Source organism: Mus musculus, chromosome 6 (assembly GCF_000001635.26).
Source record: "Mus musculus strain C57BL/6J chromosome 6, GRCm38.p6 C57BL/6J".
In the NCBI taxonomy this organism is placed as follows: Eukaryota; Metazoa; Chordata; class Mammalia; order Rodentia; family Muridae; genus Mus; species Mus musculus.
Genome location: NC_000072.6, coordinates 31,703,478 through 31,727,981, shown reverse-complemented (window position 1 = coordinate 31,727,981; position 24,504 = coordinate 31,703,478). Strand labels below are relative to the sequence as shown.

The following is a 24,504-nucleotide window of genomic DNA, read 5'->3' as shown; positions in this document are numbered from 1 at the left end:
TTTTATGGAAAAGGAGATCGGTATGTATCAGAAGCCTGAGGTCTTAAGTCTAAAGCCTAGGCCTTCTATTTAATCTGAACATGGTATGCCCAGTCTGTGTCTAGGGTATGGCTGTTGCTCACTAAACTCAGGCTGGAGAAGGCCCCAACCCTCAAAGCTCTGCTGTTCTTTCACCATTATGCCACTGAGGAGCTCACAGAGTGAACCAGGGTGCCCAGGCTCACACTGCTGAGGGTCTAGGCTCCCTCTCTGGGTCATCTCAAAGGGTAGCACTCACTCATTTGTTCTCATAACATATACTGTTATGTGTGGAATTGACCCATCAGAACCCTCCCAGACTGCACTGGAGGGAGGCCCTACAGCGAGATGGGCAACAACAGCTCTCTGTGTTGTGTGGGGTAGCTGCTGCTTCCAGCTCCCTGGACAAAGACCAGGACTGGTGGTATCACTGCCTGCTCATAACAACAGTGGAGTCTTCATTGACTTGGGGGTTTCTTTGTCTTGTTTTTCTTTTTTGTTGTTTATTTGTTTTGTTCTTGTTTTAGCAGAGCTTTAAATGAAACTTATGTGTGTATGTGTGTGCATGTGTGCACGCATACATGCGCACGCATATGTGAGACACATTTAAGACACGCACTCTACAACTAGTTATCTTAGCTTTGTTGTGAGATTTGGAAGGTTGTTTCCAGGTGTGCAGCCAATTATCTGGACCTGACAGGCCTTCTGAAAATATTCTGAACAGCCCATGTTAATTTCAACAAATTCACCTTTGCTTAACGTTAACAAGATTTGGTTTCTGTTACTTAAGGCTGAGAACCATGACCACTGTTCTTCTAAGTCCATTGGCTCCTCTTAAGCACTACTTAAAATGACAAGAGTTGTCTTTCCTGTCACAGTAGCCACTGGAGGGTAGCAGGCATGGCTCTGTCCTACTCCATGGTCTTGGGCCTCAACATGGGTCACATGAAGAGTATCAGTAAGGTGAGAGTCAACAAACATACCAGATCTGTGAGACATGATCCGGGGTTGTGTGGCTTGGCACCTTAAAAGCAATGCCCATGAACAAGCTATTCAAGGGCTGGAGAGATAGATGGCTCAGAGGTTGACAGCACTGACTGCTCTTCCAGAGTCCCTGAGTTCAATTCCCAGCAACCACATGGTGGCTCACAACCATCTATAATGAGATCTGGCTAAATCTTCTAGCATTCAGGCAGAAGGCAGAAAAACATGTACATAATAAATAACTCTAAAGAGGAGGAGGAGGAAGAAGAAGAGGAAGGAGGAGGTGTGGGAGGAGGAGGAAGGGGAGGAGGAGGTGGTGGAGGAGGAGGAAGAGGAGAAGGAGGAAGGGGAGGAGGAGGAGAAGGAGAAGGAGGAGGAGGAGGAGGAGGAGGAGGAGGAGGAGAAGGAGAAGGAGAAGCAGAAGCAGAAGCAGAAGCAGAAGCAGAAGCAGAAGCAGAAGCAGAAGCAGAAGCAGAAGCAGAAGCAGAAGCAGAAGCAGAAGCAGAAGAAGAAGAAGAAGAAGAAGAAGAAGAAGAAGAAGAAGAAGAAGAAGAAGAAGAAGAAACAGCAGAAACAGCAGAAGCAGAAGAAGGAGCAACTACTCAAGGTGTCTAAGGGCAATCAAGCTTTCAAGTTCATTGAAAAGAGGCTGTGGCCACACCTCAGGCCAAGGGGGAGCAGAGAGAGCTGCATAATTACTGGAGGCCTTGAGGGAAGCAGCCTATTGATTTTACCCTGATTGTCCCTCTCTCACTGAATCTTTATACTAGAAACAAATAGATGCACTTTGTGTACATCTTGAGTGGCCTAATTTTTCTCAAAATTTTTAAATATTTTAAACAAGGTGAAGATGGAAATATAATGTACCACAATTTGTAGATGCGTCAACATGTGGGTTTCTCAGGAACCTGATAGTGTGTGCCAGGCATAGTGGGACTGAAGGAGACAGAAAAAACAAAAAGCTTTAACACCAATTAAATATGATCAACAAGTTTACTTAGAGGCATTAGGGTGCATAGAAAGAAGAAAATAGAATAAGGAACTCTGTCTCAGCCCAGACAGCAGGAGGCAAAACTGAACTACTGACTTCTCTACACCTTCTTTCCCCTTCTTGTTTTCTGGAAAAGCACGGACAATGAGTTCTGTTTGCTAAAGATAAAATTGTCTTAACTAGAAACCTGCACATTTCAGCTTGTATAAAACTCAGCTCTAAGGAAAATGTCCTTTAGGATGAAGGAGAGAAGAGCATCTTGGGGTGGTTTATGGTCACATATTCAAGATTATGACAATGACTATGCATCTATAAGCTATAAAATATTGGTGATTGGGACTGGGCTCTTTAAGCAATAGCTAGAGGCTACATCTATGTGCTAATTAAAGAGCCTTTCCTTTTATCTCTTGAAGAAAGGTAAGCCCCCCCCCCCAACAGTACAAGCATGTAATACCTCCTGCTTGGGAATCGAAGGTAAGAGGACCTAGAGTTCAAAGACAATCGTGAGTGCATAGCGAGTTTAAGGGAAGCAAGAGCTATATAAGACACTGTCTCAAAACACACACATACACACATACATGGACACACATACATGGACACACATACATGGACACACACATGCACACTCACACACATGGATACACACATGCATGCACACCACATGTGCACTCACACACACCACACAGCCATCACACATACTTTATACACATATACACACATAGCACACACATGGACACACATATTACACACACACACATACACAAAAACACACACATCTCATGCTCTACACATACATGCACACTCACACACATGCACAGACACAAACACATTTAGACCTACAATACACAACACACATAGTCACATACCACACACACAGACACAAACATTCACTCACATACACCACAGACACACACTCAAATACACACATAAACCACATCTCTCTCTCTCTCACACACACACACACACACACATACACACACACCACATACACCGCACACTCTCACTTATATACACCACACAGACAGACATACACATACATGCACATACATATATACCATATGCACACTCTCAAAAACACCATATAACCACACAAACACACACACACACTATAAGATAGAAAAGAAGAAAGACATAAACCCACATAAATCCAATCATCTGAGTGCCCATCTCAGGAAACTAAAGCAAAGAGAACAGCATAAACCTAACGAGGCTAATCAAAGAAATAGTTTAATCAGAGCAGGAGCAGGAATCAATGAAATGGAAACAGGAAATCAATACAAGAAGTTAAAAATCAAAAGCTGAGTCTCTAAAACAAAATATTAGGTTGCTGGAGAGGAGGCTTAGTGTCTAGCAGCACTGGCTGCTCTTACAGTGGACCCAGGTTTGATTCTCAGCACCCAAGGCAGGGTCAGTGGAGAGCACCCTTCGTGCGTGTGGAGCACAGATACACATGCAGGCAAAACACCTGCACACAAAAATAAGATAAAATCACTTTTAAGACAAGGTGCTAGTCAGGTTACAAATTATCAACATGCAAATGGGACAAAAGCTGAATCAACTGGTCTCAGGGGTGTGAAAATGGAATGATGGAAGATTGCAAAAATAGCCATGTGCCTGCATGTCGGTCACCTTAAGTGAAATGAACTAATTCTTTGACAGATACAAACTGTCCAAATGCACACATGGAGAAAGGAGATCATATGAACAGGAAGAAGTTGAACTAATAATTACTAGCCTTCGAAAACAGTCCAAATGGTTTCGTGAGAATCCTACAAAAGAGTGAAGGAAGAGATGATACCAAGTCTCTGTTTCTTGTAGTAAGCAGAAGCAGACTGAACACCTCGTGATACTCTGCGAGCTCCTCATTGCCTGGACACCAGGACCAGATAGAAATATTACCGAAAAACAAAACTAAAGATCATCTTACTCATGTACACAGATGCAAAAATATCACAAATGCAATTCACTTGCACAGAAAAAGAATTTACATTTGGAGCTGATGGGCTTGTTTCACTGATTCAAAACTCAAACGTCCCTGGGTGTGATATCTTCAACTGCAGCACTCAGGAGAAAGAAGTAGGTAGATCTTTAAGTTCCAGGCCATCCTGGTCTACAGAGTAAGGTCCAGGACAATCAGCGCAATTGCAAGATATTTGATCAAATTGTGAATCCCTAGATTGTGAACTGGAAAGACCTGTTTCTTGTTGTGGTGTGGTTTTGCCCTAGCACATATCTTTAATCTAAGATCCTCCACTCCAGCTGTTAGGGGACCCACATGAAGATCAAACTACATATTTGCTAAATATGTACAGGGGGCCTAAGTTCAGACCATGTAAGCTCTTTGGTTGGTGGTTCAGTCTCTGGGAGCCCCTAAGGATCCAGGTTAGTTAACTCTGTTGGTCTTCTTGTGGAGTCTTTATCCCCACCAAGTCCTTCAATCCTTCCCACAACTCGTCCACGAGCCTCCCTCAACTTCATGTAATGGAGTTGTGGGTCTCTGCATCTGTTTTTGGTCAGCTTCTGGGTGGAGCATCTCAGAGGACAGTTATGCTAGGCTTCTGTCTGCAAGCATAACAGTATCATTTAAAGTGTCAAGGATTGGTTCTCAACCATGGGATGGGCCTCAGGTTGGTCAAGTCATTTGTTGGCCATTCCCTCGGTCTTTGCTCCATCTTTACCTCTGCACTTCTTGTAGGCAGGACAAATTTTAGATCAAAGGTTTTGTGGCTGGGTTGGCATAGCACACAACTTTAACTCAAGAGCTTTCTGTAAACAAGATCTAAATAAAGTCAACAATAGGTTAAGAGGTTGAGCAAGCAACCAGTTGGTTGAACATTAAAAAAAAAATTAAGAAAAGCAGAAGAGAAGAAATCTTTCCCTTCTGAGATGTCAGTGGAGTACGGAGGTCAGCTGGGTGCTTCTCTGCCTCTCTGAGCAGTCTTTTACCACAGTGTCTGGCTCCTGAGTCTTCATTTGGTAAATGAAATGTTTGGGATTTTGTTTTAAAAACAAGAACACAGGCTACCCTTAGAAATTTTGTCTTGAGAAAACACAAAACAAAAAACTTACAAGTCAGTGCACGTAATCCATGATATCAACAAACTAACAAAAAAAATGCATGTTTATACCAACGGATACAAAAACATCTGATAACATTCCACACCCACTCATGGATTAGAAAACAAAACATAAAACTAAAATGGAAGCGACAGTTTGATATGGAAAGCCCACACTCCAAAGCTGGCATTGAACTTAATGATGACACGCTAGCCGATGCCCCACAAAGACCAGGAACATGAAAGGAGTTCTCTCATCATTCTACACAGCCCGGGTATAAAACAAGTTCAAAACTGGCCTGGGCTACATAATACTATAGTTCAAAACCCAGAAGCACACAACAGTGAGAGTGTATGTTTGAACAGAAGAAAGGTTTCAAATCAATCCTCTGGAAAAGTTTATGGAATAAGATAAGGATGCAAAACTTAAATCAGTGGAGAAAAGTAACAAAGTTGCCTCTTGTTTTTAAAGATGCTATGATTGTATTGAAAATCTTAAGAAGTTGACATCCTCTGATACAGGAGTTGTAGGAATGTCTAAGCAGGTAAGGGGACTTGCTGCCAAGCTTGAAGACCCGAGTTCTATTTCTGGAACCCACATCATAGAAGCAGAAAACTTCCACAAGTTGTCCCCATACATCCACATGTGCACCATGGCATAGGTACACACATAAATTAATTAATTACCTATTAATTAAAAACTAACTTACTCCAAAAAATCCCCTTAGAATTAACAAACAACTACAAGGTGGTCCGGCACAAGTTTACCATACAAAAGTAATTGTTTTCAGATATACCCCACAATGAGCAATTAGAATACAAAACTTAGGACATGATATTATCCACATGCATTTCAACTAAATACTTAGGTTAGAGACAGCAAAATATATACAGACCATAAGAGGAAACTATACAATTCTGATGAGAAAAATCAAAGACATGAATAGAGGCATATCATATTTTCCTGGGACTCTTGAACTCTGATGATTGAAACCAGTAGTTCTATCTTGCTCAGACTTCATACCCACACCCTTCTGAATAGTCTGGTGGGCAAAACACATTTGAATATCACCAGCCACCATAAAAGAAAACATGTAGAAAAGCTTTTTAAGGAGATGCATAGAAGAGCTATGTGGTTCCAGCTCGCTTTTCATTAATAGCAAGTCATTCAGCCACGCCCACGTTAAGGAATGGGAATGTAATTATATCATGTGCCCACAGAAAGAAAATAAAGTCTAAAGCCCAGTCATTAGCCCTAATGACTGCCACTTCCTGTGTCTGGGCCAACATTGCCACCAAGAGATGCATGCGCAATAACACACAGAGGAAACCATGCTGGCTATGAAGAAACATGGCAGCTGCTCAGAGACAACTCGGTGTAAGTCCAGCAAGCCTAGCAACTGACAAGACTATGCCTCAACCAAGTCCCACCCGCATAATTGCTTCCCTACTCTGAAATCCCTTCTGAAAACCTTAGCTCTTTGCTAAATTCTCCCCTTGGCTTCAGACTCTTGATATCAATTTACAAGAGGGAACACGTCCAAAGAGCAACAGAAGGAAGGAAGGTTGAGAAAAGTGTTTTCAAAAAGGCTTTGTAGGTAAGATCAAGGACCTCAGTACCAGCTTTCCCTCCACTGAGCTCTGCTCAGCGGGATGCTTGACCCGCCTCTTCACCTGCAGTCACAAAAGCAGATGGTGTGCTACAAAAGGACATGGGAGTTGTAGAGAATTATAAAGTCTCTTCTGTTGATGATGGCCCAGAATGCCTTAAGCGTTCTGAAGCTGAGATGAATGGAAGAAACCGTGTTACTGAGGACTACTTGATTTGCATGTGACAAAAAAAATTAGCTCAAAACAACTTAAGCATAGTGAAAATGAGCTGTTCTGTAGATCCAAGAAGCCCAAAAGATGGGCTGACTGGATGGGTTTACTGAGATAAATCCACACCAGAGACTTCCAGGAAGAGACAGACAGAAACACTGAGGCAGAAAATACCTTGGCTAGCAGTTCCAGAAAGTACCCAAGGATACTATGGATGGGCATAGATTAGATCATGTGACCATCCTTGAGCCAATCTCTTACCGTCACCGTGGTTACTGGATTAGTTTCTTTTGTTATTATTATTTTAGGGGTTTGATTACTGCAGAGTTGAGCACCAAATCCTCAGCATGGTATACACGATGTAAGAATCCCATCACTGAGCTCTCAAAATAGGTTTTCTAGAAAGGACATTGATGTTTCCAAAGTGAGGAAGAGATGGATATAGCTACCAGAGCCTGCCATGCTAGGGGCAGACTGTGGTTGCAGTCTTTCAAGGCTGATGAAGACAGAAATTGGACTCTCAAGCAGTAGCTCTGTCACCATCCTCCAGAAACATGGGACCTGCCTGAAGACACCTCTCTCCAAGTCTCACTTCCTTTCATTGAAAAGCTCCTTTGTAGTGTGCTGCTAACCGCACATCCCCCAGGAGAACTAGAATATCTTAGGGGAAATACTGGTCTTTGCTTCCATAACATGGCCCAGAAGCAGCCATTTGGCTGATATTGTATGCCCACCTGGATCTATGAATCCATGGCTGGATGGAATAAGGAGCTTCTAAGAAAATAGAAATACAATATCTGGATTTGGGGGGGTCTTCTTCTTTTTTTTACTTTGTCTAGGATAAATAAGAATGTCTGTTAGTAAAAGAGAACAGATTTACAATAAAAGCAAGAACAAGAATAAATTAACAGTGTGTGACTTAAGCCAGAGAGTGATCAGGCTATGCCAGGTGAAGAAGTAAACAAAGCCAGGTTCCTGCTGTCAGGAGGAGCGCCTGGACATAGCTTTTGCTTCTTCTCTGCACTCAAATCTTAATCCTGGCCAGCTATGTGAGCCACAGACAGATAAGACACATGGTAGATGCAGAGAGCAGCTTGGGTTGCAGAAGGGCCTGTAGGGCTTTGATGAAAGCAAACGAACAACCCCCAGGGCTTTAATTCCTGTGCGGGCCTAGAGAAGTCCATGACTCCCTGCTTCCTTAGCCACTGGTACCCCACCCATCTCACCAGTCCTCCATCTGGGAATGTGGGATTTCTCCATTTGCCCAGAGTCAAAGTCCCTCCCACCCTTCCTCCTCAACATATGCGGGCGACACATTAGCATGGTAATGTCTCGTGCCATTAGTGAGTAACGTGCTGAATAATTAGGCTATGAAAATCTAACGGCAGGGATTTTTGTTTTATTAGCAATTTTCCATCCTATTGTGTTAATTTCGGCTCATGTCAGCCAGCTTTCTAAGTAAACAATGATCACAGGCAGACATCATTTCCCAACGCATTGTGCTGCCAGGGTGACTTAACAGACCAGAAAATGGCTTAAGTTGTCTTTTGTCTTCCATTCTCTGCCTTCTGATAATGTCACCGTATATCTCATCTTTGGTTTCTTGTGACCGTGGGGTATTCATTTCCTTTTTGTGTCTCTGGCTTCGTCTCGGTCAACCCATCCATCTTTCCTATTCCTATTTCCTTCTTCCTTCCTCGTTTGCTGTCATATCTTCTTCAGGACCTCTGCATGACAACCTGCAATGACATTCCCCTGTCAAAGCTTACTCCTTTCCAATAATTTTCTCAGTCGTTCTTGTATTCCCTGGTCCTGCTCCCCCCCCCTCCCGACCCCCCATCCATACATTGTATTTAATTTCTTTGTTTTTCCTTCCCAATTCTTTTGCTTTTTCTTTCTAATGGGTTATCTTACAGTCATTCCATCCTCCCTAGCCCTTCCGCGTTTCATTCTTCCTAGCTCTTGGAATGATCTCTCAACACTCACTTCACATATCACATACACAGAGCAGAGACAGGCACAGACACAGAGACCCAGTTAGAGACAGGGAAACCAGCTGGCATGGGGAAAGTGGGGAGGGGGAGAGCTTACGTCCTCCTCCCTGCTCTCAGAGATTCTCGGCTGACAGATGATTGCCACTGGGCCCAGCCTTTCTGAGAAAAGCTTTCTCCATAGCATCCTTCTGTGCATCAGACATCTGCAGGTTTCTTCCAGAGCTTCAGATGAGCCCTTCTTAGTGCACTGCTGATGTCCAGGCTACAGAAGCAGCTGCTGAATTCCTCAGAAAGATAATGCCATGGCATTCACGTGGGACAGATCTGGTTGGGGGTGGGGGAGTGCTGATCAGAGACCCTTCCTGTCCTTCTCCTTCATCTTGGCCTCCAGGAAGTATTAGACCTCAAGGCAAGATCAAATTTATTGGCCAAAATCAAATATTGAGGCCGAAGAACTAGACTAATGAGGCACTAGAGCCAATAACTCAGACACGTAATCTTTGTATCCATAAAAGACCAATAACCTGGCAAGCTGCCATCTGGGGCAGCCATTTAGGACAAGCCAAGGTAATCCATACTTTTCATAATTAACTTGTAAAATGCAATGTAATTAGCATCCCTGAAAAGGAGCATAAATATTGTTTTCTTTTTATTTCACCAGCCCATTCTTCCTTGCTCCTCAGTAATACTTAACACATTTAGAATGACTGCACAGCTTTTAAAACTTCAACTGGCTTAACACATAAGGTTTTTTTTTTTTCCTAAGACAGCAAGGACAATCATGGCTCTGGTGAAAAAGTAACCCCAGAAAGTACAATAAACTCGTGGAAGCACAAAAAATGCAAAAGGATGTGAGGTCTTTTTGCAGATCTATCATGTACCCAGAATTGCACGTTTGTGAGAACTGCAAATGAAATGGAACAATGGGAAGGGAGCAGAATACGGTTTGATCGTCAGAGATAAGCTACACAGATTACCTGTACTTTAAAAGAGAAATGGTGCAGTTTCAGGAAGGCAAAGAAATTGAAGACCGTTTTTAAGCACTGCAGACTAGAAAACCAAACCAAAAGAAGAAATATGAGTGACCGAGGATCACAGGACATGTGGCCCTACTGTGAACACCACTGGAACATAGGAAGCTAGTGGGCAGTTCTGGCTTCTGGCATGGCACAACCACCTAGCCAGCATCGTCCGTGTCTAGACCACTTAGACCATTATGCTTGATTTAACATGGACCAATATTAGAACGAGAAACAGACTGGATGACCTCACTCTTGCCTTCTTCCATTCTGCCTTTATCACGTGCCTGGGCTGACATCACGCACCAGACACTCCAGCAGCTTCCGCACAGACTGCTGCACTTGCAAAAATCACCCGCCACAGCCAACTTTGCCCTGTTTCCGCACATCAGCATTCAGCACCACGGTCAGTGCCGGAGACAGCAGGAAGGAGCGAGGCCTGGTAGAGGCTTCCAGGAGAATGTAATCAACCTCAGTTATCAGCCATGGGCTCCTGATTCTGTCTCCTGTTTTCAATGCCTCTTCGCTCTGGTTTTATTCTCAGCCACTGTAGCTGGGTGTTCCTAAAGAGAGACTGTGGTTTGTTAACTTAGTCACGACAGAGAGAAAACACCTTGTCTTCTATTTTGTGCATAGCTCCCTCCTCTAAGAAGCTGATTGTGCCTGACAAACCCTGCAAACTCCTTTCTGCAGCCTTGTTTGCTGATGGAGAGGGCAGGCCTTGCATTGCACATGCCCAGATACCCAGGCTAAGCTCCTCTGCATGGTACCTACATAATCTTGGGCAAGACATCTACCAAATGTAACACTACTGTCTCACTGGTTTTCTTGATGCTGTCATTATGGCTATTATCTGGCCATACGGCTCCCTTGCTATTCTTTGAATCAACTCCTACCTCAGAGTCTTGTATCTACTATTTTCTATGAAGTGTGTGTGTGTGAGTGTGCATGTGTCTGTGTGTATGAGTGTGTGTGTGTGTGTATATGAGTGTGTGTATATGAGTGTGTATGTGAGTATTAGAGTATATGAGTGTATGTATGGGAGTATATGTGTGTGTATTCGTGTGTGTGAGAGTGTGTGTATGTGAGTGTGTGAGTGTGTATGTGCGTGTGTGAGTGTGTGTGAATGTGTGTGAGTGTAAGTGTGTATATGAGTGTGTGTGAGCATGTATGTGGATGTGTGTAAAATTGTATGTATATGGAGATACGAGGCTAACACTGGGTTTCCTCCTCTATCTCTCTCCATTTTAGTTTTTGAAACAGAATCTTTGACTGAACCTGGAGTTCACTGATGGTCTGTGTTGGCTGGCCAATGAGCTCTAAGAATCCATTTCTTTCTGTCACAAGCACCGGGGTTCCAGGCATGTGCCATCACACCCAGCTTTTGCCTGAGTGCTGGGAATCCAAACTCGGGTCTTCACACTTATTCATAAAGTACTTTACCAAATGAGCCATCTCCCCAACCCCATATTTCTTACTCTCAGAAGCTCTCCCCCAGGTAACTGTGCGGGCGGCTCCCCCTGCTCTCTCAGATTCTGCTAACTCACCGGTAGGACTCCTTTCTTCTCCTTTCATTCTTGCTTCCATGTTCTTCCTGATGTTTATCATATCCCATGTGCTAAATAGTCTTGATTTTGCACTTTCAGCTGCCATTTTCCTTCTTAGAAGATAAGTTCCATGAAGGAGGAAAGCTGAGAAAAGGAGCCCAGCTGGAAGCCCTCGCAAATTGGCATCACGCTGGCAATGCCCAGCAAAGCTGCCCTGGATGGAGCAGTAGAAACTGGCAGGAAAGTGTTTCTCCCATACACTGTGAACCTGCAGGGCCTGAAGAGATTGCTGTACAGTGCAGAGGTCCGAAGAATGACCAGGAAAGGACTTACAACCTCCCCTTCCCCACCTGCCACACCCCCTCACATGCAGAGGCTACAGAGAGCAAGGATTCCCTCCCCCAATCGCTGCCACCACCACATACTACTGCAGAAAACCTGCTCCAGCCCTGGAGAGCTGAAAAATGTCACCATTCAACTCAGCACAGCCGTGCTTGCAATTCACTTCATATGCATTCTTTTTACCTCTTATTTTCTATAGTTAAATTTCCACTCTTGCACATGGGTCTCAGGATGGTTTTGCTCTTCTTTGTGTGATGCTCAGTTTCATTCTGGGATAGTCCCTGATAGTTCTCCACCCAGTGTACTATGTACTATGGTGCATCCTGCTGCACTCTTCTGCCATATCTCATTCACTCCCTCCTCTTATTCCCACCTCACCTCTCTCTCTCTCTCTCTCTCTCTCTCTCTCCCTCTCTCTCTCTCTCTCTCTCCCTCTCTCATAATTCTCTTCTTCTCTCTCTATTTCTTACTTGGAAACATCATGCATTTAACAGTTTCTAAAATCCATAGGCCCTAACCATATCCCAGCTTTCCCTTCTAGCTACATCCATCTCCTGTTTTTTATTTTGTTTTTAAGTGGATCTAGGACTTATTTCTTATCTTTAGCCACACTATTTCCCTCTCACTCTTAATCTTACTAACTGAAATCTGAATCTACTACATGTCATCCTTGGTTTTTCTTTATCCACCAATAGTTATTGAAGTCAAAGGGGCCGCTCTTCTTAATTAGCTAGTGTGACAGTTGCACAGCTGTGCCCTCACACAGCCTTGGCTACTCTCACTCTTAGCATCTTACTCTGGGAATAATACAGAACCTGCACTGGAAACCCTGAGATTCTGAGTTAATTTCTGAATTAAATACTCAGTTCTACTGCATCCAAGTCCCTTTTGAAGATGACAAATACTTCAACTAAAAGAATAGATAGTTGATTTTTTGAAATAACAAACCAAGTAATAAAATAACACCAGATGCTGAAATTTCAACACTAGTAGAAGAAACATAAAGAAAAACATAATTCCTTAATCTTACAGTCATGGCTTCTAGCATGAGTGAGTTAGATGAACTCCCAGACAGAGAATTCAGAAGAATGGCTATATGTATGTTCCAAGACACAAATAAATAACTGAATTAAATAGGGAAGGTTATGTATGATATAAAAGGGGAATTTAATGAAGAGATTAAAAATGCTAAAGTAAAACCAATCTGAAATTCTGGAAATAAAAGAAAAACATGGTCATAAAAAAAACCTACCTCTTTGGAGAGGTTTAGTATTCGACTAGATAGAGGAGAGGACAGGATGTCTGAGCTTAAAGACAAGGTAGAGAAACTGGAACTACTCTACAAAGACAAAGATAAGGTAAGAAGAAATCAGTGTAGATTCCAAGATACAGGCTACACTCTGAAAAGATCAAATCTGCTGATTATACAGTAGGAAGAGGACTCTCATTCTAAAGGCATAAAAATAAAATTCATAATGAAAAGTATAATAATGAAATTTTCCTATGGTTAGGAAAAGACATGTCAACACAGATACAGGAAGTGTTTGGACACCACACCATACCAGGAAAGAACATCCTTTCATCAGATGATGGAGAAAATATTAAATATTCAGAACAAGCAAAGTATGCTGAAAGTGGCAAGAGAGAAAAATCAAGTCACATGAAAGGTAGGTCCATTAGAATCACACCAGATTTTTAACTCAAACTTTAAAAGCCAAGGGAGCTTAGAATTATATATTTCATGTTCTGAAAGATAATAGCTGCCAAGCCAGACTACTATACCCAGAAAAGCTATCTGCTATAAGTGAATTCAATGATATTCATAGACTAAAAGAATCTATGATAGCCAGGCCGCTTCCTCAGAAGATGCTTGAAGAAATATTTTCAATCAGCAGTTTTAAACCTGTGAGTCATGACCCCTTTGGGAATAACATATATAATGTCCTGTATAATGAATATTTACATTATGATTCATAAGAATAGCAAAATTACAGTTACGAAGTAGCAGTGAAATTATTTTGTGGTTGGGGGTCACCACAACATGAAAAACTATATTAAAGGGGCACAGCATTAGGAAGAATGAAAACCACTGTGTGAAGAGAAAAAACAAATCTAACTTCATGGCCTCAAGAAAGAATAAACCATGCTAGAGTAATAGTTAAAAAAAAAGAGAAGAAGAGGGGGGGGAATTAAAAAAGAACAAAAAACAAAAACAAAAACACAACAATAAAAAAAAACTTTCAATAAAACTGAATTTTGAAAGTCTCAGATCCAATCAAAAGGTTACAGGCCAGTAGACTGGATAGATCAAAAAGCAAGAGCTATCTATTACCTCCAAAAAATGTACCTTACCACAAAATACAGACATTCTTAGGGTAAAAGGATGGGGGAAAGTAGACATAGGACCTAGGCCCAACAAATAGACCTAAGAAACAAGCAGATGTTGCTATTCTAATATCTGATAAATAGACTTCAAACCAAAACAAATACAAAAAGATAAGGAAGGTCACTTTATACTCATTAAGGAAAAACCTGTCAAGGGAACATTATTATTCTAATTCCACCCTGAACTTGGGTGTACCCAATTTCATAAAACGAATACTACAAGATCTAAGTCACAGATAAACCCCAGCACAATAGAGGTAACCTCAATACCCCCTGTCACCAATAGAAAGGTCATTCTGACAAAAAGCAGAAAGAGGAACATCTGGATTAAGTCACACCATAGAGCAAATGGGCTCAACAGACATCTATAGAACATCCCAACCAAACACTGCAGAATACATGCAGAATTCAGAAGCCCATAGAATTTCTCCAGAGTAGATCGTATATTAGAACACTACTTGAGTTTTTAGAAATACAGGAAAATTGAAATCAATCTTTGTATTCTATCTGATCACAATGGAATAAAATTATAGATCAACAGCAAGATAAACTCCAGACCATATATCAACTCATGGAAATTAAACAACATACTACTGAGTGATGGATGAAAGGGTTCTTAGAGAAAACAAGAAAGAAATGTTTCAAAAAGCACTTCTAGGGTCAAATGAAAATGAAAACACAATATACCAAAACCTCTGGGGTACAATAAAAACAATCCTAAGAGGAATGTTTATACCTCTAAATGCTGATATTAAGAAATCAGAAGGGCTAGGTAGTTCAGTGGTTAAAAAAGCTTGCTGCTTTTCCAGAGGACCTAAGTTCAGTTCTCAGCTCCAGGGGATCTGATGCCCTCTTGTAGCATCCATGAGCTCCTGCACACACATGGTGTATACACACACACACACACACACACACACACACACACACACACGCACGCACATTTTTACAAATAAAAGTTAAAAAGATACAAATCAGAGAGAACAAACTTACCTCCAAAGCAATAAGTTGAAAGAAATCTTAAAATCAGAGGAGAATCTGATAAAATTTAAAAAAAAAAAAAGTCAGTTGAAAGAGTCAATAAAACAAAGAGCTGGTCCTTTGAAAAGATAAAAAAAGGCACACACTTAGCCTAACCAGAAGAAAGAGAGAGAAGACCCAACTTAACAAAATGATAGATGCAAGGGGGAACATTACAACACATACTAATGAAGCTCAAAGTATCATTACATCTTACATCTTAGAATTCAATACATTCTACTGTCTTAATGTTTCCATTGCTGCAATGAAACACAATAACCAAAAGGCAAGCTGAAGAGGAAAGGGATTATTCAGCTTACACTTACACAATGAGGTTCATCTCTGAAGGAAGTCAGAACAGGAACTCAAACATGACAAGAACCTAAAGGTGGGAGCTCATGCAAAGATCATGGAGGGATGCTGATTACTGGCTTGCTTTCTTTCTCTTTTTCTTTTTCTTTTAATATTTTTTATTGCATATTTTCTTTTTTTACATTTCAAATGTTATCCCCTTTTCCAGTTTCCCCCTCCCAGAAACCCCCATTCCATCCCCCTCGCACTGCTTCTATGAAGGCGTTCCTCATCCCACCCACCCACTCCCACCTCTCCACCCTTGATTTCCCTACACTGGGACCTTCATAGGACCAAAGACCTCTCCTCCCATTGACGATTGACAAGGACATCCTCTGCTACATATGCAGTTGGAGCCATGTGTACTCCTTGGTTGGTGGCTTAGTTCCTGGGAGCTCTGAGGGGTCTGGTTGGTTGATATTGTTGCTCTTCCTATGGGGTTGCAAACCTCTTCAGCTCCTTCAGTCCTTTCTCTAATTCCTCCATTGGGGACCCTATGCTCAGTCCAATGGTTAATTGTGAGCATCTACCTCTGTATTTGTAAGGCTCTGGCAGGGCCTCTCAGGAGACAGCTATATTAGGCTCTTTTCAGCAAGCATTTCTTGGCATCCACAATAGTGTCAGGGGTTTGGTGACTATATGGAATGAATCCCCAGATGGGACAGTCTCTGAATGGCCTTTCCTTCAGTCTCTGCTCTGCAGTTTGTCTCCATATTTGCTCCCATGAGTATTTTGTTCCACTTTCTAAGGACTGAAGCACCCACACTTTGGTCTTTCTTCCTCTTGAGCTTCATGTGGTCTGTGAATTGTATCTTGAGTATTCTGAATTTGGGGCTAATATCCACTTTTCAGTGAGTGCATAACATGCGTGTTATTTTGTGATTGAGTTACCTCACTCAGAATGATATTTTCTAATTCCATCCACTTGCCTAAGAATTTTATGAATTCATCATTTTTAATAGCTGAGTAGTACTCCATTGTGTAAATATACCACATTTTCTGTATCCATTCCTCTGTTGAAGGACATCTGGGTTCTTTCCAGCTTCTGGATATTATAAATAAGGCTGCTATGAACATAGTGGAACATGTGTCCTTGTTATATGTTGGAGAATCTTTTGGGTATATGCCCAGGAGTGGTATAGCTGTGTCCACAGGTAATACTATGCCCAATTTTCTGAGGAACCTCCAGACTGATTTCCAGAGGAGTTGTACCAGCTTGCAATCCCATGACCAATGGAGGAGTGTTCCTCTTTCTCCAACATCCTCGGCTGTATCTACTGTCACCTGAGGTTTTGATCTTAGCCATTCTGACTGGTGTGAGGTGGAATCTTGGGGTTGTTTTGATATGCATTTCCCTGATGACTAAGGATATTGAATATTTCTTTAGGTGTTTCTCCGTCATTCGATATTCCTCAGCTGAAAATTCTTTGTTTATCTCTCTACCCCATTTTTAATTGGGTTATTTGATTCTCTGAAGTCTAACTTCTTGAGTTCTTTGTATATATTGGATACTAGCCCCGTACGGAATGTAGAATTGGTAAAGATCTTTTCCCAATCTGTTGTTTGCTGTTTTGTCCAATTGACAGTGTCCTTTGCCTTGCAGAAGCTTTGCAATTTTATGAGGTCCCATTTGTAGACTCTTGATCTTAAAGCATAAGTCATTGGTATTCTGTTCAGGAAATTGTCCCCTGTGCCCATGTGTTTGAGGCTCTTCCCTACTTTCTCCTCTATAAATTTCAGTGTCTCTGGTTTTATGTGGATGTCCTTGAGCTTTGTACAAGGACATAAGGATGAGTCAATTTGCATTCTTCTACAGGCTGACAGCCAATTGAACCAGCACCATTTGTTAAAAATGCTGTCTTGTTTCCACTGGATGGTTTTTGCTCTTTTGTCAAAGATCAAGTGACCATAGGTGTGTGGGTTCATTTCTGGGTCTTCAATTCTATTCCACTGATCTTCCTGTCTGTCTCTGTACTGATACCATACAGTTTTTATCACTATTGCTCTGTAATGCAGCTTGGGATCAGAGATGGTGATTTCCCCAGAAGTTCTTTTGTTGTTGAGAATAGCCAAAAGCAATCTACAGATTCAATATAATCCCCATCAAAATTCCAACTCAATTCTTCATAGAGTTAGAAAGAGCAATTTGCAAATTCATATGGAATAACTGGCTTGCTTTCTTACAGAACCTAGGATACAGCCTGAGGATGACACCACCCACCATGGACTAAACCCTCTCCCATTGATCACTAACTGAGAAAATGCCTTATGGTTTGATTTCACAGAGGCATTTCCTTAACTGAGGCCCCTTCCTCTTTGATGACTCTAACTTATATCAAGTTAACACACAAAACAAGTACATTCTACTAACTTGGAAAATCTAAAAGAAATAGATGAACTTATATACACATATGACCTTCCAAAATTCAAGCAAGATGAGATAAACAATTTAAGCAGATCTGTAGCAAGCAGTGCAATTGATGCAGCGATTAAGAATTTCATAAATTACAAGTGTCTAAGCCAAGATGGATTGTCTGGTAAATTTTGCTAGACCATTAAAGAAGAATTAAGACCAACACTTGTTAAACTATTCCATAAAATAAAAAAATAAAAAAATAAAATAAAAGTGAAGAAGCAACTGTCTTAGTGTTTTACTGTTGTGAACAGACACCATGACCAAAGCAACTCTTATAAGACTAGCATTTAATTGGGCTGCCTTACAGGTTCAGAGGTTCAGTTCATTATCATCAAGACAGGAGCATGGCAGCATCCAGACAAGCATGGTACATGAGGAACTAAGAGTTCTACATCATCATCTAAAGGGCAATAGAAGAAGACTGGCTTCCAGAAAGCTAGGATCAGGGTCTCAAAGCCTATGCCTACAATAACACACTTCCTCCAACAAGGCCACTCTAACAAGGCCATACCTCCTAATAATCCCATTCCCTGCACCAAACATATACAAACATCACAGGAATGTTACTAAACTTTCTTACAAAGTTAGATTTTTTTTGTTTGTTTTGTTTTTGTTTGGTTGGTTTTTTGTTTGTTTTTGTTTTTGTTTTTCGAGACAGGGTTTCTCTGTGTAGCCCTGGCTGTCCTGGAACTCACTTTGTAGACCAGGCTGGCCTCGAACTCAGAAATCTGCCTGCCTCCCAAGTGCTGGGATTAAAGGCATGCACCATCACGCCCAGCTAGTTAGAATTATCCTAATACCAAAACCAGATAAAGATGTAACCAAAAAAAAATTATAAACAAATATCTATGATTCACATAGATATTATGAATCACATAAAAAAATCCTCATTATTCTGATTCAGTGCTTTACTTTCCTTTCCATAAGTTGGAAATTTAGCAGGGTGGGGTCTAGCCCTGGGGTCACAACTCCCTTTATTCCCATTTAATATCAGACTTTTTAAAAAATATGCTTATCTCCTTGAGCACAGGACTTAGCTCTATTGCACTCCCTGGTGCCCCTTTTCTCCTCAAGGTTTACATTTTCTATTTTTTCTTGCTCAGCTTGCTCCTTTTCATTAAAGATCTGCATACAAGTGAGCACTAATAACCACACAACAAAGTCTATACTAGGTTGTTTTAAGATTCTTCTGTCAACAGAATTAAAACTCTCGACTATAGCCTTGGGCAGACTTTTCAGACAAGGCCAAAGCAAAGCTACATTCTTCACCAAAATCTCACAATCTCTGAAACCTCTTCAGCCAGGCCCCCACAGCTCAAATCACCCTCATCAGAACTGTATTCCATGCTCTTACTAGTATGGCCTATTTAACTGTGTGTAAAGTAATCCGCTACTTTCCTAACCCCAAATCCCAAAGTCTACATTCCTCCAAATAAAAACCCAGTCAGGTCTGTCACAACAATATCCCACTCCTGGTACCAACTTCTGTCTTAGTTAGGGTTTCTATTGCTATGAAAAAAAAAAAACACTCACAACAACGCTTGTAAAGAAAAACATTTAATTTGGCTGGCTTACAGTTTCAGAGGCTTAGTCCATCATTATCATCATGGTGGGAAACATGCTAGCATGCAGGTAGATACATGCTGGTACTGGAGAAGGAGCTAAGAGTTCTACATCTTGATCCTCAGGAAGCTGGGAAAGAACTGACTTGAGCGCCTGAGTTCTCAAAGTCTGCCCCCACAGTGACACACTTCCTCCAGCAAGGCCATATCCACTTCAACAAGGCCACACCTCCTAATAATGTCACCCCTCTCCCCCGAGGGCCAAGCATTCAAATGCAGGAGTCTATGGAGGCCTTTCCTATTCAAACTACCACAATCCCCAAATTATGAGTCAAAATAAAATCCCTCTTCCTCTCCAGTCACTTTTGGAGGGTGTTTTGTCATAATGGGGAAAGTATCTAATACAGTATTAATACTAAATGAGGTCACACATGATTTTACTGCATCTCTTCTAATGTGGCGTCAGGAAAGTCTCTGCTCATGGGTTTTCAGAGGGGTGGGTATGGAAAGGGTATCAGTAATGAAAGCTTGGTCCTCTCTTCCATCACAACCTGAATCACTGCCAATGCATCTGATGGCCAAGGGACATGTTCTTTGGTTCAGACAGACTCACCAAGGGCAAAGCCATGTCTGTACAGATCCATCATAGCAGATCGTGGTTGGACCCTTTACAGATGCTGAGTGAAGACCATGTGCCAGAGCCCACGAGGCAGAACTTGGCAGTCCAGCTTGGCAAACAGTGTAAACACCACAGCTGTAGACTGGCTTCCTACCCATCTGCACTATGGAAAGAGTCTGGCCACCACTAGCCCTTCAACAACAGCCCTCATGAAGTCAACCGGCACAGGAACCAGCTTAGCAGCTACCTTGGAAAACAAAGATCTATTGAGCATCTGATATTTTATCCACATTCTCCTAGAGTATGCAGAACAGTCCTGGTGACAGGAAATCTCTCTAAAGAGACCTACCTTCAAGTGTCTGTTCAGGAAATTCAACAAAGGAGGCTTGGGACTGAAACTTGATTTAGCCATTAACATGCAACGATCTCCCTGGCCTCTGTATCTGAATCTGAAAGGGGCTAGGGGAGGTGCCACCTTCCAGCGCAGTCAGTGACAATAAATGAAATCATGCATTCTCTGTCATCAGAGCTCCCAGAAGTAAGTATAATATGCATGGCAGGTGGTGTTATTAATGACATCCTCAGGTGTTTTCTAAAGTTTGTAATTAGCATGTAAGGGTAATGGTGAAGTGTCAGCTCCCCAAGACTTCCCCAAGCAGAGCATCCCAGCTTGAAAGGAATGGCCTGCTGCTCTAGTCTTTATCTGAATTTTCGCCACTTCCTGATGGCAGACGATACAGCTAAGAGAGTTAGTTCCAAGAATATTAATTGACTTCTCCTTATTTGGAGTGATACTCATCCTTCTCCTCTCCCCGCCTCCCTCTTTAGTTGAGTTGATTCAGGCAACACTCCCTAAAAGCTGTGGGCCCAGCAGCCCCAGCAGTAGCAGGTGACTGCAGCCCCAGCAGCCTAAGAAAAGGCAGCCGCAGTGAACAGCGTGTCGGAAGCATTCCTTCTCCATCCCAGGAAGTAGGAGATCCTGTTCTAAGCACTAGCAAGAGGAGCCTGACTCCTCCAGAATCCCAGATCTTCTCCAGGAGCCTGGCACCAGGTACAGGAGTTACCATGAGCACATACACCAAATATGGCTGCTTCCAACTGGCATAGAGAGCTTTTGGGCAATGCTGAGGAAGGAAGGGAACCACAGCCAGCTTCTGGCTATAGCTGAGAGCAGCCATGACAGGAGTGGGGGTTCTCGAAGCCATAAGGCAGCACCATGAAATTGGACACAATCTCTCAAAGGAAACTCATCTGTCCTTGAGATTCCAAAAGGAAGAATCTTTTCCTGGAGGTCACAAAGGGATGGAAAGGAGAGTACAATCTTTCCAGAGAATTCAAATTCTGTATCAGAACTATGAAAGAAGATAGCACAGGCCAGGCAGTGGTAGTACATGCCTGTAAAGGTCACAAAGGGATGGAAAGGAGAGTACAATCTTTCCAGAGAATTCAAATTCTGTATCAGAACTATGAAAGAAGATAGCACAGGCCAGGCAGTGGTAGTACATGCCTGTAAAGGTCACAAAGGGATGGAAAGGAGAGTACAATCTTTCCAGAGAATTCAAATTCTGTATCAGAACTATGAAAGAAGATAGCACAGGCCAGGCAGTGGTAGTACATGCCTGTAATTCCAGCACTTGGAAGGCAGAGGCAGGCAGATTTCTGAGTTTGAAGCCAGCCTGGTCTACAGAGTGAGTTCCAGGAAAGCCAGGACTACACAGAGAAACCCTGTCAAAAGAAAGAGAGAGAGAGAGAAGAGGGGAGGGGAGGGAAGGGAAGGGAAGAGAAGAGAAGAGAAGAGAAGAGAAGAGAAGAGAAGAGAAGAGAAGAGAAGAGAAGAGAAGAGAAGAGAAGAGAAGAGAAGAGAAGAGAAGAGAAGAGAAGAGAAGAGAAGAAAAAGATAGCATGGGCTGGCGAGATGACTCAGCAGGTAAGAACACTGACTGCTCTTCCAAATGTTCTGAGTTCAAATCCCAGCAACCACATGATGGCTCACAACCACCCATAATGAGATCTGATGTCCTCTTCTGGTGCATCTGAAGTCAGTTACAATGGACTTATGTATAATAATAATTAATCTTTAAGAGAAGGAGGAGGAAGAGGAGGAGGAGGAGGAGGAGGAGGAGGAGAAGAAGAAGAAGAAGAAGAAGAAGAAGAAGAAGAAGAAGAAGAAGAAGAAGAAGAAGAAGAAGAAGAAGAAGAAGAAGAAGAAGAAGAAGAAGAAGAAGAAGAAGAAGAAGTAAAAAAACCAAGTCTTAATGCCAGCAGGTTCTTCCAACTCCCTGGACACTGCCAACTTGGCCTGAACTTTTGTCAAAGCATAGAAGTCTCACACACAGTAGAGAAAATTCAAATAGTGCATTAAGGTTTGGAGAAGAGATAGAGAGATGGCTCAGTGGATAAAAAATATTGCCAGTTTTCCAGAGGACCTGGGTTACAAATTGTCTGTAACTCCAGTTCCAAGAGCCTCATAGCCCCCTTCTGATTTCTGTGGGCACTGCATGAATGTAGTACACCGAGTACATGTGGATAAGACATTCCTACATATAAAATAAAATAAAAATCATTAAAGAGACTGGAAGAAACCCCCTAAAAATGCTTTCAGGCTTGGTGGCCCTGCCCAAGCTTGCAGACATGCATAAGTAATTGAACATGACTTTGAACTCTATACCTTCCTGCCTCCACCTTCCAAGTATAAGGATTACATTACAGGTATGTGCCATGACATTGGACTGGCTAAGCTGTTTGAAAACTCCCTGAATCCTAAGCTAGAGAAGCCCTCCTCTTTCATAATCCTTGGCTCCTTGGTGGGAAGTGACTCTCAGGAAAGCAGGCAGGGGTGGGGAGACACTCTTGCCCCACCCCCACTACACACACACTCCCTGATTTCTTCCTTCCCCATAGCCAGCAACTCTTCTTTCTCAGGTTCTCCTAAGTCCACAAGACACCTGCTGGGGAGAGTCAAATCTTCCTAGCTCCCACAGCCCCCTGCCACCTCCCCAACTTCCATCCCAGGATCTCTTTCTTGAGCAAATCGGCACCTGTATTTGTTAATCAAGTCACCGAGGACTCAGTAATTGCCCAGCAGAAAACACGGGTGCAGATGTTAGGGAGCACAGGGGCAAAAGCACTAAATGAGATTCTTGTTTTCCAAACAGAGCCTGAGATTTAATTACAGCCTTTCCAAGTGCTTATTAAAAACCCTTATTTTTTTTCCTTATTGTTTTCCTGCATGGCGCATATTGAATCAGCCACTGCTGTTGTCTTGTTTTTGGAGTGTTCATAAAAAGAACCGATGTGGAAAATTGCAAACACAGATTGTACCCAAACAATATCTTCTCCTTTTGCTTTCTCCCTCTTCTTTCTTCCTGCTGAATAACAACATCCGTCTGTGTATTCAGAGCACATCCGGGCTCTTTCCCAACAGTCAAAGGGATTCTTTTTTGGCACTCACAGATCACCCTGCAAGGACCTGAGAAGGAGCAAGAATGTCTGGGTGTGGTGGTGCATGCCTGTGATCCCCGTGCTTAGGAGGTGGAAACGGGGGATTAGAAATTCAAGGCCATTTTCACCCTTACAGCTATAGTGAGCTCAGGAGCATCCTGGGCTACCCGAGACCCTGTTTCAGAAAGGCAAGCAGGAGGTGGTGAGATGAGCCAAAGGTTGCTGCTCTTCCAAATATCCTGATTTCAGATACCAGCACCCATGTTGGGCAGTTCACCTATAACTCCAGCTCCAGGGAATCCAGCACCACCTTCTGGCCTTCTTGGGTACATGCAATATGTCACACACACACACACACACACACACACACAGAGAGAGAGAGAGAGAGAGAGAGAGAGAGAGAGAGAGAGAGACAGAGAGACAGAGAGACAGAGAGACAGAGAGACAGAGAGAAAGAGACAGAGAGACAGAGAGAGACAGAGAGACAGAGAGAGAGGTATACACATAAATAACCATAAATAAAAGTGAAATAGTATTTTAAATTAATAAAAACAGAAAAAGAATGCCAGGAAGAATACATGATCTCTGAAGGTAGAGTATGGGGAAAGGGAGGGGGAGAAGGAGAAGAGAGGGAGGGGAGATGTGCATGGAAGACCTAGAACATCGGACCACTGGAGCCTCTCCCACCAATGGAGAGTGAAGGTAACACTGCCCCAAAGAGGCAACATGATAGAATTGAGACCAAAGTGGTCCCCTTAACCATTTGGAGGTAACCTTCTACCCTCTTGCTTCTTCTGGGGCTCCTTAAGCCTATAAAAGTCTTCATTCAAAATAGAAGCTTATCTCCTGGAGCTTCCTCAACTGGAACAACCCATGTCCATAACCAGCTGTGCCCAAGGAAGAGACTCAGGAGCACAACCAGAGAGAGTGCCACCCCGGGG

The 24,504-nt window shown here is 42.4% G+C and overlaps 1 long non-coding RNA gene across 3 annotated transcripts in view; it reads right to left on the bottom strand.

Moving 5' to 3' along the window:
* Nucleotides 1-24,504, bottom strand: part of Gm13846 — a 92,079-nt gene that overhangs the window by 15,107 nt on the left and 52,468 nt on the right. Inside the window, exons 1-2 of one of the 3 annotated variants that reach the window (XR_001785211.1) lie at nt 8,962-9,831; nt 8,250-8,609 (exon numbers count right to left, since the gene is read on the bottom strand). The exons of 1 other annotated variant lie outside the window; for it this stretch is intronic. This is a non-coding gene — a long non-coding RNA (predicted gene 13846). Of the gene's footprint in view, nt 1-8,249; nt 8,610-8,961; nt 9,832-24,504 lie in introns of those variants that run through there. One more of the 3 variants, XR_001785210.2, reaches the window with a different exon arrangement.